The sequence below is a fragment of the Chrysemys picta genome, chromosome 6, assembly GCF_011386835.1.
Source record: "Chrysemys picta bellii isolate R12L10 chromosome 6, ASM1138683v2, whole genome shotgun sequence".
Taxonomy (NCBI): Eukaryota; Metazoa; Chordata; order Testudines; family Emydidae; genus Chrysemys; species Chrysemys picta.
The window spans coordinates 88,824,966-88,840,601 of NC_088796.1; the positions used below are offsets into that span (position 1 = coordinate 88,824,966).

Sequence of the window (15,636 nt, forward strand, 5' to 3'; positions counted from 1 at the left end):
GGAATGGAAAACATTAGCAGTGGAGAAGTTAACTAAATTGAGAATGGGAGCTGGAAAGCATGGATGAATGGTATTTGTGGCAGCAGGTTTTGGTTGCCGACATTATGCGCCAACATATGTGAGTGCACACACATCTAGTGAGATTATAGCTTTCTAGCAGATGGTTCAGTTTAAAGGGGATAAACTGGAGCACAAAGCTGGTCATACTTGAACCATTACTTTCTTAACATGAAAGTCAACTTTAGAGAAAAAATGAGCAGTAGAAGAAACATACTCTGTTTGAAACAGTTGAGCATGGAACATATTTTTTAAAAAGTATCTCATAGAACCAGGTATTCTGTTTCAAATATTTCAACCATTTTCAGAATTCTCCCAAATGGAGTGCTATATGAGTAATCCACATATTACAGTTCTAAGCACAATGTTTTTGCAACAGCTGTTGCTTTCACAGAACTTTAACCCTGCTGCATAAATGCATCACATGGAAAATACTCTGTTGTCTTGGATACAGCCTTCATGCACAGGCCTTTTCCTAGCGAGCTGGTGTCAGCTTTCAGCCTCAGTCACATTCCAGTCTGGCAGCCAGGATCATGGCCTACACTCAGACTTCATCACAGGCCCTGATGAAGGACAGCATTGGAATCTGGGGTAATTATCAGGGCTATATATTACCAGCTTCCATCAACACACCTGATGAGAGAATGGCAAAATTAAGTCCAAACGGGAAAAATATTAATCATGATTTCCTGCTATACTACACTTTATTTCTTCCTTGTAGAACCACGTACAGAGCCAGGTGTCTTTCTCCTGCTAAATTTAGACCAATTTATTGTCTTAGCTGAAGAGTGTTACATTACAGCTGACATTTGGAAGATTGTTCAAGGTATCATGTGACAAATGCCTGCTGTTAAAGGGCTCATGAAACTTCTCTTGACTTTGGAGGAAAGATAATACTACCTAAGGGCTTGATCCTGCAAACACTACAAAGCATAGTGCATGAGTAGTCTCACTTAAGTGTTCCCAACAGTAAATGCTGCCATCGGTATATACTTATAGAGATGATGCTTACTTATGTTATATAAAATGTGTTGAAATGCAAGTAGGCCCAAAAATCTATTTCCTAAAAATAGGTTTGACAATAGTCAGGCGAAGCCTGGTAATATCTGAGTGAAGTGAGACAGCTCAGAGGCAAGTTAGAGAGAAGTTAGGACATAATCCCAGGTCATGTTGTAAACAGGTTATGGTCCTAACTGGTTTTTACAAGTGTTTTAGATAAAATGTTAATTTTTGGAAAATGCCATCTATATTAGTAGCTTTTGGTATGGCATTTACACAGATGTTAATTAAAGATGAGCTTAACATTAAATAAATGAGGGAGTAGAAGGTATTTTAATTATGGCTGCAGAAATATAGATATGGTAAAAGACATAATCCTAATTAATTGTGGAGTATTATTGTAACTGATTGTAAAAATGCTAATTTTAGATTAGGTGTGCCTAGGCCAGGGGTGAGCAACCTTTCAGAAGTGGTGTGCCGAGTCTTCATTTATTCACTCTGATTTAAGGTTTCGCGTGCCAGTAATACATTTTAACCTTTTTAGAAGGTCTCTTCCTATAAGTCTATAATATATAACTAAACTATTGTTGTATGTAAAGTAAATAGGGTTTTTAAAATGTTTAAGAAGCTTCATTTAAAATTAAATTAAAATGCAGAACTGGTGGCCAGGACCCGGGCAGTGAGAGTGCCGCTGAAAATCAGCTCACATGGCGCCTTCGGCACGCGTGCCATAGGTTGCCTATCCCTGGCCTAGGCACAATCAAGTACTGTTAGAGAAAGGATTATTCTCATTTTTCTCATTCAGGCACTGATCACCCCTGCATGCATCATTTCATCTTAGAATGTGAGTATAAATGCAGTGTATGGCTATATTGTAATGCCCATTTGCACTAACTATTTTATATTAAATAGGCTTTAATTTTATCACTCATTGGGTCATTCACAGCCCTCCACTAAATTAAATTATCTGTAACTACTCTGGAGGCTCAAACCATAAAAAAATCAGTTTGGTTTTATTCCTTATCTTTAAATTACTAATTGGGAACACATAAATCAAAGGTTACAAATGTTTGTTCTGAATCTCAATTCCTACAGCTATATCTGTAGAAAATTAATTGGGAAATGTTATTCAACTTTGGACTATTATTTTTACTCTCCCTTTCCCATATAACTATCAGTTAGATTGAAGTAATTGTGTCTTACACATGAACAAAAGAAGATATTAAGTTATACAATTCTCTCGTGTCATAGTAGGCATGTTTTAAAATATTGTACAGTCGAAGCCTGATCTTGCAAGGCGCTCAGCATGCTTGATGTCAGTGGGACCTAGGAACACTCAGAACCTTGCAGGAAATACTCAGCACTCTGTAGTATCTTGTCCCAAAACCTAATCATCTATTTTTAATTTAATAATATGCATCAACTGTATTTTTCACAAGATTTAGTGCTCTACCAACCGTATTTTCCTTAGTGTCCTTGTAAATTCTAAATAGCAGTTTATGCTCATCTAAAATGTCATTATTAAAGACTCAATTCAGGAAAGTGTTCCTATTCAGGAAACCACTTAAGTGTGTGCATAGGTTTAAGCATGTGCTGAAGTGCTTTCCTGAATCAGGGCCTAAAAGATTAGCTGAGTGGATTTTCAAAAGTTTGTTGAGTAAAAAAATATAGTTGTCTGAGCAAATGCCTGAAGGAGACAAACTGCAACTGCTTTAACAGAACTGATCTAAAGTAAAAGGAAGAGGGCCCAATCCTACTGCAAAACTTCCACTGATTGAGCAGGACTAAGGGTTGCAAGATTAGACCCAAAATAACTCCAGTACTCTTGGAGTAGATAGAATTAAAGGGATGCCGAGATCATAAAAACAGATATGTTTGGCTGTATCTATGTATTGCAATAAACCATTCCTTGGAGTAGGTTGAATATGGGCACAATATACACAACAGCCGTCTCAAACATTTTACACGTTACTTGTAATGGTAGGCTGCAATACATGGGTATGTGTCTTTGGCACAGGTCTAGCTTAAACTGCACAATCTACAATGATTTCTCCTTACTGTGGACTAGGATGACCAGATAGCAAGTGTGAAAAATCGGGACAGGGGGTGGGAGGTAATAGGTACCTATATAAGAAAAAGCCTCCAAAATCAGGACTGTCCCTATAAAATCGGGACATCTGATCACCCTACTGTGGACAGGAAGCCAAAAGCATAGCAGCTATGCCAGTTCACTGGGTCCTATCTAACCTACCACTATATTGCATTCATAGTGTGCCTATCATCATGATATCTTACCTAGGTCCCATTAAGAGGAGCCCTTAATCTATCATATAGTGCAAGTGCTACACATTTGAAATTATGCAAAAGCCCCTGCTCCCAGCAACAGTGCTGGGAATTATGACACAGGTGCTACAGGAGTCCCAAAACACACCAGTATGACATCAGTTGTAAAGTGCTCTGTGCACAACATACTAGACTGTTGCAAGGCCAAGCAAGGCAACCAACCATTTCAAGCAATCGTGTCTGCAACAGTTTTCTTGCTTAGGGTTAGATTGGAACGTTACAATCTGCTGTAACTAAGATGCTGTTGCCCCAGGGGCAGACAAGAGGATGCATTTTGAATCACAATTCCTTCTCAGTTCTTTCCTTGCTCCAAGGAGAGATTACTTCACTCCTTTTAAGGGAGCAGATTGCTGCTACTTACCCCTTTTAGTGCTGTCCAACTACTCTACCAGTGAGTAATGGAAAATGGCAGCAGAGCTCCTACACAAAATATCAGGCATGCAGACCCTGCTCTCCATGTTTTATAACAAGTTCATGTATTTATGTATGAACTCATCCTGTTACTTCCAAGCATGAAGTCTATCAAAACAGGACTCATACTCTTGGAACTTCAAACTGGCCTAGGAACATGATCTCCAGAAATGAATAGCGCATTTTATGTGCTTAGGTGCCTGACCTACAGCCAGAACAAAAATGCCCTCTTTTATTCTCTACCTTTGTTCGTTTTCTCATTTCCTTGCTTTTGTCATGGAAAGACCATCGGGAATATTTACTTCTCTTGGCATGGGAACATTTCACTTGATGCTCAATCAATCTTCTCTCTTTCCCCTTTGGTTCTTTCACCCTGAGCTCCAGAATGAAAAATGAGAGTGTTCTGATCTGGCATATTAAACCATAACTAATCATTATTAAATCAATTTTCATTCTTCCTCAGCTAGAATTTCATAGGGAAAAGATTTAAATTTCCAGCTAGACCCATGCTAAGATAAGAAAAAAAATCAAACAGATTGTTAATATGTAGCTCAATCTATAAAATGCTATGTTATTTACTTTTTATTATATTATTTTTAGCATCATAGGCAAGTACTCTAATTTTTAAAACTCAGTATGATTCTAAAACATCTTCCACTAAATTATTAGGGTTGGGCAAACAGTATGGGTGGAAAAGTGAATCTATCTGACCCAGTCTACCAGGCTGAACCTGAACATTGGAAATCTAGTGAGCCGGAAACTATTATGATATTGTGTTATGACACTGTTGCCTTAAGATGTTTTGTTGTAATGTTGTACCACCACTTAGTGATGCAAATGACATTACATAAAGGGAAGCTGGCTGGTCAGTTCCCACAACCACTATAGATAATTCCTGCTCTTCAGGAACTAATTACAAGTGCCTGAGTAGGAAACAGCATTCTGTTGTGAGTTTGCTGAACTTTGTGCCCAACAGCAAACCCTCAGCTCAAACCCATAAGTGTGTAAATAGGACAAGCTCCCTCTGAGAGAAACTGTTACATCAGCTGATGATTATTCAGGTAGTCATCAGGAATTTCTATTGGAACACTTTGTCCTTGTGCTTAGGACTGTGCACTTATTTCCCAAATTCCTAAAACACCCTCTTGCTTTCTGACACCTTTGAATTCTGCTGGCAGCAGTGAAAATCTTCATCCCCAGCCCCTAGTCCAGAGGAGTTTATTTTCCTCTGTTAGATATAGGAAATTGTCCCCTGTTTAAAAGCACAATAACAGTCTGGTAAGTTCCTCTTTTTATAAACCAAGTAGTACTGGTAACTGACATTCTTCCCTTTGTTTCAAAACTAAACCAATTCCTGAGCATAGTTTTAAGAGAGCCCTGTGTATAGTGCTTTGGATGAGATGAAAAACCAAGGGCATGATCAACACATAGTATTTTTCTCCAAACTAGAAGTGTTAATCCCCCTGCTCTGGCTAAATTCCAAATCAAATAATTATATTCTGCCTGCCTGGCTCCCCTCTGCCATATCAATTGACTATGCTACCCTCCACTTCCTGTCCTGAACTGGTATGCAGTGTGGCTGTGCATTATTAAACAGCTGCAACCTTTCCCCCTCGAGCATTTACTGGTTGGTGAAGTAATTCATATATATAAGATATGTACTTTTGGATCCTTTGGGATGAAAAGAACAAAATGAATCCACAATATTATTATTCATCGTTAGCTAAGATTTCTCCAAAGACTCAACCTTCTCTTAGCCCTATGAAGTGGCAAACAAACAAACTTTTTGTAAAGCAATCAGCTTCCCAAGGTAAGAGCCACAAGGCTCATCTGGACACTATCTTGTTTATCATAGTGCTGACTGAAAGATAAAATGTGTGGACATTTAGCAGATTGAGACAGATCTCTTGGGTGCTTTAGGCTTTTGGGAAATGTGGCTGGTCTCAGAGTCAGCTTGTCCACCCCATAGATTCTAAATTGCTAAAAGGGAGCAGCTTAACTTGAAAGAACAGCTGAGGACTTTGTGGCACCTCTTTATCTATGGGTACTGTAGAAATTATATTATTCTTTAAGGGCCCAGTGGGCAGTACTGACTCAAGCAAAATGTCTGTTAAAGTCAGTGGGACTTTTGCCAGAGTAAGGTCTGAAGGACCAGGCTTTTAAGGAAGAAAATTATGAGAACAGTATTCTGCTGAACAGTCTTCCTGGAGAGCCTCATGAGGAAATTCATGTAATTTGGGAAGAGAAAAATTGAGTATCATTTTCTGAATCAAGGAATGCTGGTCTTGATTGTTGCCGTCTGAATGCTGAAAAAAGCCTCCCTGGATTTGTTACAGTGTTGGAGAATTTTGAATACTTGTTTGCAAAGGTTATCTAGGTCTTTGGTCCTGAAATGCACTTATGCCTCTGTTGGTTAGTCTAATGATCAGAGGGTTTGGAAAAGAAAAGTTCTTCTCTCATATACTTGGATTCGGATCCATTGAGGCAAATCAGGTAATGGCACACACAGGTGGCCAGTTACTCTAGAGGTCTGTCTGACCATGTGCCTTCTTCTGCCATGACTTACATCCCATGCAACTACTTTGACTTCAGTGTGGTTTCATAGGATATAGATTAGGGCAGAATTTGGTCCCTTGGAACAGACTCAGCTTGTGACAGGTTGGATCACAGAAACCCCCTGAGCTGCCACCTGATGTGCCAAGACCACCTCTGCTCCTGTTTTCCCTGCCAGCTCAGGACTCCAGCACCCTGTCTTGCTGAGCCAGACACTCCCATCTGCTCCAACAAAGACCCAGGGTCTGAATTACTTGCCCCAAAGCTGCAGGTTTACCTGAAAACAGCTCACAGAAGTGTGCTTGTCTTTAGCACTCAGATGCCCAACTCCCAATGGGGTCTAAACCCAAATAAATCTTTTTTACCCTGTATAAAGCTTATGCAGGGTAAACTCATAAATTGTTTGCCCTCTATAACACTGATAGAGAGATATGCACAGCTGTTTGCTCTTCCAGGTATTAATACATATGCTGAGTTAATTAATAAGTAAAAAGTGATTCTATTAAATACAGAAAGTAGGATTTAAGTGGCTCCAAGTAGTAACAAACAGAACAAAGTAAGTCACTAAGCAAAAAAGAATATAATGTGCAAATCTATGTTTAATCAAACTGAATACAGATAATCTCACCCTCAGAGATGCTTCAGTAAGTTTTTTCCTCAGACTGGACACCTTCCAGGCCTGGGCACAATTCTTTCCCCTGGTACAGCTCTTGTTCCAGCTCAGGTGGTAGCTAGGGGTTTCTTCATGATGGCTTTTCCTCTTTGTTCTCTTCCACCCCTTTATATATCTTTCGCATTAGGCAGGAATCCTGTGTCTCTCTCTGGGTTTCCACACCCCCCACCCCCACTGGAAAAGCACCAGGTTAAAGATGGATTCCAGTTCATGTGACATGATCATATGTCACTGTAAGACCCCAAGCCTTCATTCCTCCCAGCCTGACTCGCAGGAAGGCTTGCTTGCAAACAGAGCCCCAGTCAATTGTCCTGGTTGATGGGAGCCATTAAGATTCCAAACCACCATTAATGGCCCACACTTTGCATAATTACAATAGGCCCTCAGAGTTGTATTTCATATTTCTAGTTTCAGATACAAGAGTGGTACATTGATAAAAATCGGATGATCACACTCAGTAGATTATAAACTTTGTAACGATACCTTACAAGAGACCTTTTGCATGAAGCATATTCCAGTTACATTACATTCACTCATAACCATATTTTTATAAAACCATATAGACTGCACAACATCACACAGCTCTTGTGGGTTGCTTACAGGTGCAACTCCACTGAAGCCAATAGAGTCACATCAAGGAATAATATAGCCCCTAACCCTAGATTTTCAAAGAGTAAATGTGCCCAGCTTAGTTCAGCAAATCCTCTGATACATGTGCAAGTTGTGCTGTCATGTACATACATAAGTGTGCAAAGGTTAACAACATCCAAGCTGAAGTACATAAATAGTACAACTAAATTAGCCTACAACTGCATCTGAGGAACTTCAGTGATGACAACAGAGTGACACCACTGTAAAACCAGTGTAGTGAGATGAGGTTCAGTACCATAAGATGTGTATATACATTTAGCTTGCTCTTAACATTCCTCACTGTTGCATGACCACTAGTCAGCTCCTCTGATGGAAGCAACGGTAGCAGTGCTAGTCTAGAGAAGGAGCTAGTGGTCACTGGGGATTTTAACTTTGCTATCTAGACCTGTTCTGAACAAAGTTAGATGAGACAGTGGCGAAACCACAGGTGCTGTATTAACACTATCACTACTCTTACCAGTGGAGCTGCACCCATCATAATGCAACATTGGCTAGTTTTAAATAAGAGCTTCATGTATCCACCGCCTAAAGTGACTTCAATGGAATTCCTCAGATCAGAATCAGGCCTCAAGGCTGTAACATGGATCAGGAACAAAGTTAAAATACACTGCAATCCTATCCGCACAGAAAGAGTGAATCACGTTTTTATGATATCAGGGAAACCGGTGGTGTTTGTTGCTGTGCCTTCCAGCTCCTTACTTGTTACATTGAAGGCTAGTCCTGCTGGTAAAATTGTGGTTAGCTGAATGTGTGATTTGAAATTTCCACACTTTCCTTGTTTGTTATGATTTCAGAATTGAGCCCCTGTCCACACTGGGCGATATCAGATATAACTGTATTTAAACGTGTCATGTTACTGCTAGCAAGATTCTACGTGACTTCAAGGAGTGTTGAGAGTGTTCAACCCCTCACAGGTTGGGCCATTAGTCTAAGTTACTTTGCTTGCTCTTTTGCCTCTGACTTCACTTATGGTCAATGTCCAATGAAGGCTAGAGCTGGCAATAAAACAATAAAATAAAGCATAGCAGCTGGATCTTCTATTGTACTAATCTGAATTAAGAAAACATCATGAAGTGAATTCCTTCACCTCTTTTCTTCAGGCAATCACTTCTCACATACCCTAGAGTTGCTGACAGACTTCTGTCCTGTTTGTTTAGGCACAACCTACCCAACAGTTGATTAACTCCTTTTTTCCTCTTGAGAACCCAAATGTTGCTCTTTTAGCACAGATTTTATTAGGTTACTGCCCCTCTGTCACCACCGGAAAAAGGGAATCAGCAGCCAGTCAGGTTCCCCAAAACAACACCCAAAATAGAAGGGCCTAGTCTGCTGGCAGTTACAATCGAGCTTCAGATATTTTCCTTAACTAGCATTACATTTTTGTTGAGATAAGCTGATTGTGTTAGAAAGTGTTCTTTGTAATCTGTTTTTTAAAAACCTGGGACTTTGAGTTTTAAATGAAGACTTAGTTATTACAGTCCTATTTCAAGCCCTGTGTTGTGGTATTAGAAAGGTATCATCGTGTACTTTGCTTTTTTAGTAAGTGTAACCTCTGACTGTGATACAGTGTGAAGATTAAAGATCAAACGAAATCTTGGCTTGCAAGGTATATTGATATGTAAATTGATCAATGAACTAGCACATTTTTTCAGGAGTTGGTTATTTCTTCTTACCTATTGTGACCAACTTTGCTTCATTATGAATAGGAAGCTGCAGTACGACAGTCTCTCATGTTAAAGACTGGACCTATTTTTTTTAGCAAAAGCTTTGATATTCTAAATTTCCAATTCCAAAAGCGTGTTACAATAAAGTATCAATATTTTCACCAAAACATTTTTAAAATTGAATGTTTTGATACAAAACCATTATTTCACAAAACACACACATACAGCAACATTTTGTGACTATGAAATGGCCTGAAATGAAATTGTAAACATACAGTGGGCAGGTTGTGACATTAATTTGTTTCCCTATGCTAGGAAATTATATATATATAAAATATTTCCTATTTTTATATGATATATTTTATATACACACACTGAGATATACCACTGTATGGGCATAATTTACACCTAGATTTAAGGGATGTGCTCACATGCTACTGTTCTACTTTTTTGTTCAGCTTGCAGACTTGGCAAAGCATCTGCTTCACATGGGGGAAAAGTTGGAATCAAACTGCCCAGGTTTAAATGAGTTCACTATGTGCTAAGTAGTGGTTTTGGAGCTGTGGGTGTAATTATTTTGCAGTGTTTTCTTTCTCTATAGAAAACTAGGAAATTACCTAAAGAAAAGGTGGAAAATATTAACTAAATGCCAGCAACAGTTTAAAAGAATGCCTTGAGGTGTTAGATCTTCAATCAATGAATTATGCTGGATTATTAGTTCTGCTGTCTGAGGTGCACCTGTAACTGCAGGTTTTCATTGAGAAGTTGATTTAAAAAATATGTGAATGGCAAATTAGAATATGAACTGTACCTCATATAACCACAAAATTTAACACCTATTGCTAGATCCATTGCAAATTGCTGATTTGTGTGACTAGAAAGACAATCAAGAAAAATGGATATTCCTAAAGGAAATTTGTCATATGCTTAGACATTTTATTAATAGTGATATGAATTTACCTTCTGGTACAGTACATGGTTTTCAATCACAAACTATTGTTATAATAAAACTAGTATGTCTGAGGTTAAAGCAAGAATGTAGGATTATTTGACGTCATTGGCTTTCATGCTATGCTGGCTAGAGTGCAGTAGACACACGGTGGCTGTGGCTCCTCATGAAAAGGCTGAGACCTTTCGCTGTAAATGATCCGCCAGCATGAATATAAAGTCTCTGATCTGTGACCACGAATAGATCATCCATCAGGAAATTGCCAAATAATAACAACTCATACTCTGCATATGAGCCAGCTGGCTAGGTATTTGAGAACCAAGCTGCAAAACATTTGTTGTCTCATGGAAAAGAAAAAAAGGCATCAGTTAAGATTTAAACTTTCTTAACTGTACCTTAAAACATTCCATTTACAGTCAATAAATGGCACAGTCTGACCAACCACCCTTTGTCCAGGCTGCTACTTCTGCTCAGAAGAGGATGATGAAACATTGTGATTTGTCAGCTTTTGACCTGGCATAACAGCTCCCTAAACAGAACCTATTACAGTGATACCAACTTTGGATCATATACACTATAAGTCAGAAACAAGTCTCTCTAGATACACATTTCTGTCTAGACTGCATCAATTTGCCTTGTATAAATGCTAAGTATTATTCATCATTTTGTTACCCTGGACACGTCAGCAAGAATTGTCAACAGCACTGTAAAAACTCGATGCTCTGAACACTTTCTAACTGCTGGGGGTGCATCTCTGCTCCTTCTGCTTATTCAGCTAAATAAATCACTGTCAATCTTCTCTGCCGAAGCAAGCACATTTTCTAGCGGACCTCATTACTATCACTAGATCTCCCTCCTTCTAGAGGGGATGGAAAGTGCAGCTGCTATGGTTCACATTCTGTCATTCACTCTGGATGGGATGACCATCTAAGGACCATAGATCCTGATGCCATACCAATCCTGTAGCTGCTCACATCTTCAATCTGATGGGAATCCTTTCAAGTAGGCCCTCTTCCAGGAAGAGGCATGTTATGCTCAGAGTCACTCTACCCCACACATCCCATTCTTGGTCAGCAGCCAGAACTCCAGTAGAGTCTTCCAAAGCCGAGGAGGGAGTGAGGATCTCTAATATCATGCTTGCAATGTTCCGCCTGTAACCTGAGCTGCAGCACGGAAACCCATATCATGAGAATCTAAAGGTTTCTAGGAAATATGCAAGATCTATTCCCTTTGATATCACAACACAACAAGCATTCATGTTAAATTACGTCTCCAGAGAAGGATGCCTGCAGTGCTCTTTGGCATCTTGGCTTTGGTCTAATTGTAGAGTAGCTACATGATACTAGCAAAGCCTCACAGTTCTTATTGCAGCTTTACATGTTCCTTGGTAGTGAAGCATCTTGATTGCAGTTTCTTTTCTTTTCTTACTGGTTGGGATAACAGTGTGCCTGTCAATTCTGAACTTTGCACACATGGCTGCATAGGAAAACTTGCACGTTTGAAAATGAGTCCCATGATAATAAGTTAGAATTATGATTCTTATGGATTTTAACATTTGTGCTTGTGCCAGAGGTATTATGATTGTTGCACTGTATAAAAATTACTGTTCCCTTCATCACTTCGCCACTCGTGTGGCTTTGCCTCTCCTGTCATGTTGTCCCTTGCACTTGGGCCCATCTCCCACTGCTCCTTTCCAATCTCTGCTTAAAACCCATTGTGTCTCTCTTCCCCTCACCAGTCAGCTTGCATGCTGATCCTTTCCTGAATTATAGGCCTGTGTCTTGTCTTTATTTGGCTCTCTTGTCTATCTTATATCATGAGTTGTTTAGGGCATGGAGCATCTCTTATTCTATGGTCATGATCCTGCAGGTGACACCATTAGCAGGAACCCCTTCACTTATGCAGAACCTCATTGACTTCCCAGGGCAGTGCAGATCGGGGAGCAGGGGGCAGGTCACCACTCTGGTTCATACATTCGCACTAATTAATAAGATTGAAAGATTGGGTGTATGTCTGTCAAGACATGCACATATATGGTGTTATATTTTTACAATGAACACATTAATAATATTGTAAGTACGTCAACAAGGAAACTTTGATAAACAGTTCTGTCCTCTTAATTACTTTTTATACATGTGCTGTACCATTAGTACTGCAGATGAACATAGTATCAAATGTTCCAACCTAACATATACTTCTGTATGCCACTGATGGAGGAGACCTATGGATTCATAAACCCGACATCTGAATCCATGAGGTCATTCATTCCTTCACAGTTCTGGCTTCCCTAGCCCCAGACCACCCACACAGCTTGTCTGCTCTCTCTGTGGTAGTCAGGGAGAGACCTGCTTGTACAATTATTCCAGGGAGAAACAGAGCAAGTTGAATTGTTATACAATAGTCACTGTTGTACACAGGGTTAAGCATTTTTAGATGCAGATTGTGGGAGAATGTATTATTGTGGCCCCCATAGCAATTGCATTTGAAATACAGTTTAAGGTTTGAAAAACCAGAAGGTGAAGTCTATGTTGGTGCTATTCTGTTTCTAGAAGAGGTTTGAAGGGAGGAATCTGCATTTCTGAAATAATTAACACAGGGTTTTTGCAGGGAGGGGGTTAGTGTGTTTGAGTGTATTAGAGCAAATCTTCCACAGATTTTTGATATAGCTGAATAGAGGATGTCCATGAATAACTGTGTATTATGGATGTTTATCCACCATTTTATTTACCTAGGAGGAGATTGAGTGCTTTACACAAACAAGAAAATTGAAGATCTGATTCTCTCTCACACCAGTTTTAAACTGTTATAATTCCAATAACTTCACTGAAATGATTCTTCATTTATAATAGTGTCAATGAGAAGCAAATCAGAGCCCAGATGTTATAGTTAGTTTAAATTGCATCTTTTTTTAGAAGACATTAATGTAGGGCCCAATTCTGCTCTCATTGAAATCAGTGGGAAGCTTGCCATTATGATAATTGGGATTAGAATCAGACCCACAATAACTGATGCATTATTCTTTTTGTACTGGCTCATTCTTGCCAATTAGCTGGGGAAGCTTCAGACCCAGTGGAGCTAATTGGTATTCTTTTTTTAAAAGGTGGACAATAAAATCATAGACATTTAAACACACTTTTTGGGGGGATAAATATCACATCAATCCGGTTGCATTTAAAAGTTCATTTTCTAAACTGAGAGCAAGATTCTCCTCTCAGATACACTAGTGTAAATGAGAAGTAACTTCAAGGAAATCAATGGAATTATGCAGGAGAAAAACTACCCTGAAAAGAGAATCAGACCCTTACTGACTCCAGCAATGCTGGATGCAGAGGTAGGTACTAAAGGCATGTATTCCCTAAAATAACGGAAGGGTGAGCTTGTGGTTAAGGCACAGGATAGACAGCCAGGAGATCTGTAATTTGTTCTTTGTTTCTGACACAAACTCCCTGTGCGACCTGGGAAAGTAGCTTAATGTTTCAGTGCTTCAGTTTTCTGTCTACCTCACAGGCGCATTGTAAGGCTAAGTTCATTCCTGGTGACAGAGTATGCACTTATTTTGATGATGAGTATCAAAAATGCCTAAATCAAACAAATCAAAAGTAGCAACAATCGTTTTATGCCAATTTTCTCATTTTCCATCAAACACTGACACAATGTGCCTTACAGTAGTACTAGCCATCAATATATACATCACTAGTCAGGAAATGAAATACCTGCTTCATATTTTCAAGGTTTTTTTCTATGATCATTAAGGACTAGAAACATTTTTTTTTAAAAAAAGAACAATAGATTCTGGAGAATTCATTCCATGTGAAAAGTATTTGTTGATCAACCCTGTGGCCAAACAAAAATATGCATGCCACATATTGCCAATAAATAAATAAAAAACCCACAAACGTTAAAATTAGCTTTTCCCTTACATACTGCTAAATATAAAAAACAGTCTTTTTTTCAGATCTCAAAAATCAGTAATTAATTTGCTAAAGGAACCCAAAAAATCATCAGATCCAAAAAAGTAAGCTGTCTTGAATTGTCCATTCTTCACTAACCAATTTTTCCTTTTAATTTCCTGCCCCAGAAGTTTTAAATGGATGCTGTATCATGTAAATTACGGGGAGAGATTTAATTGATATTTATTTATTTAAATGCAGAGAGTTTTTTCAAAATATTTTCCTGGCTTCCTTAAAGTATGTAATTTAAAAAAAAAATTCACAAAAATAAACCAATTTCTTTTTCAATTTCAAAGTTTTAAGTTTTGAAATATCTTCAAAATTTCAAAATGCTGTATAAATTACCGGATTTACCTGAAAATCCTCAGACTATTCAGTCTTTACTCATAGACTGGATGGTATAATTTGGGAGAAGATACACTGAAGTCAAACTCAAACAGCTTAATGGGACTAAATCAGGGGGCCTGGATAATCTCCATCCAAGAATATTAAAGAAACTTGCACATGAAATTGCAAGCCCCATAGCAAGGATTTTTAATGAATCTGTAAACTTGGGGGTCGTACCCTATGACTGGAGAATTGCTAATATAGTTCCTATTTTGAAGAAAGGGGGAAAAAGTGATCCAGGAAACTACAGGCCTGTTAGTTTGACCTCTATTGTATGCAAGGTCTTGGAACAAATTTTGAAAGAGAAAGTAGTTAAGGACATTTAGGTAACAGTAATAGGGATAAAATATAATATGATTTTACAAAAGGTAAATCATGCCAGATCAACTTGATCTCCTTCTTTGAGAAGATAACTGATTTTTTAGACAAAGGAAATGCAGATGATCTAATCTACAGTAAGGCATTTGATACAGTTCCACATGAGAAATTATTAGTTAAATTGGAGAAGATGGGGATTAATATGAGAACTGAAAGGTGGATAAGGAACTGGTTAAAGGGGTGACTACAATGGGTGATACTGAAAGATGAACTGTCAGGCTGGAGGGAGGTTACTAGTGGAATTCCTCAGGGATCGATCTTGGGACCAATCTTAACATTTTTATTACTGATCTTGGCACAAAAAGTGAGTGTGCGCTAATAAAATCTGCAAGTGATACAAAGTTGGGAGGTATTGCCAATACGGAGGAGGACCGGAATATCATACAAGAAAATCTGGATGACCTTATAAACTGGAGTAATAGAAATGGGATGAAATTTAATATTGCAAAATGCAAGGTCATGCATTTAAGAACTAACAACAAGAATTTTGCTATAAGATGGGGACTTATCAGTTGGAAGTGACAGAGGAGGAGAAAGACCTGGGTGTATTAGTTGATCACAGGATAACTATGAGCTGTGAATGTGATGTGGCCGTGAAAAAGGCTAATGCAGTCGTAGGAT

The 15,636-nt window shown here is 38.7% G+C and overlaps 1 protein-coding gene across 1 annotated transcript in view; it reads left to right on the plus strand.

Moving 5' to 3' along the window:
• The first annotated feature begins 220 nt into the window (after window positions 1–220).
• LOC135984371 (uncharacterized) overlaps window positions 221–15,636 on the plus strand; it is a 28,634-nt gene continuing 13,218 nt past the window's right edge. The window contains exon 1 of the mRNA XM_065599416.1: window positions 221–648. The gene's annotated coding sequence lies outside the window, so the exon portion shown is untranslated. The remainder of the gene's footprint in view (window positions 649–15,636) is intronic.